Genomic DNA, 1167 nt, shown 5'->3' with positions numbered 1-1167 from the left:
TTCTGACCCAGTAGCACATGAGAATTGTCGAGAGAGAGAGAGAGAGAGAGAGAGAGCTTCTGCCCTGTATTACAGAGAGAGCAGAGACCACAGTGGTCCCATACGGACAGATCTAGTCTCCTCCTCCTTTCTTCCTCTCACCCCCCATCCTCCTTCTCTCCTCCTCCTCCCCCCACCCTCCTCCTCTCCTTCTCTCATCCTCTCATCCTCCTCCTCTCCAGCCTGTTTGCCTTCTGTGGTTCCTGAGGCTTCCTCTGCCAGATTCAATCAACAGTGGAGGCTGAACGAGCCTTTTACAGAGTCCCAGTTACACACACACACACACACACACACACACACACACACACACACACACACACACACACACACACACACACGAGTGAAAATGGGGTCATTGTGGCACACAGGAGTACTATCCTGTGTGAGGCTGATTAGAGGTGCTGAACAGAGAATGCTTCACTGTGTTCTTTTAAAGGGATGGTTTACCCATCATTCCCTTTCCATATTCTGCCCACACACTACATGCCACACACGCACGGACACACACACACGCAAACACGCACACATACAGCTCTGCGCGACCCACTCACATTCACATTCTGCTGCCTGCTGAAGGCTTCTGTGTCATGTTAGCCGGTTGCTTCATTTTCACGGGTTTTGCCTCCCCTGAGCAAATCTTCCGACGCGCGCCACCGCCGTGACGAGCTCGTCTCCACGACCCTCACAGGTCTGGGGAAACTGTGTGTTTACATATATATATAAATATACACACAGAAACACAAACGCACACATGGTCAATGGTGATGAAATTGTCCAGATGTTCTCAGAGAGGTCTCTCATGGACACCCTGCCTTATGGTCCACTCATACCACTCATCCCGTCCGAACACAAAAACCGACTCATCCGGGACAGAGGGAGAGAGAGGGGGAGAGAAAGAGAGACGTTTCTGTCCAGGACAGAGCCCCCGGGGCTGGTCAGGACTGTGCCCGTCTAAAAATATGTCCCTGGCAGGGAGGACCCGGGCATCAGAGGGCGGGGTGGACAAGAGGCTCATTGAGGCCGGGCGCAGGTCTGCCCTGCTTGGCACAACCGCCGCGGAAGGAAAGAAATGCGCTGGTATGTTGTTTTCTGGAGTCGCATTCCCCCTTCTGAAAACTATGAATCACT

Source organism: Borostomias antarcticus, assembly GCF_949987555.1.
Source record: "Borostomias antarcticus genome assembly, chromosome: 8".
Taxonomy (NCBI): Eukaryota; Metazoa; Chordata; class Actinopteri; order Stomiiformes; family Stomiidae; genus Borostomias; species Borostomias antarcticus.
Note: the sequence above shows the minus strand (reverse complement) of the source record.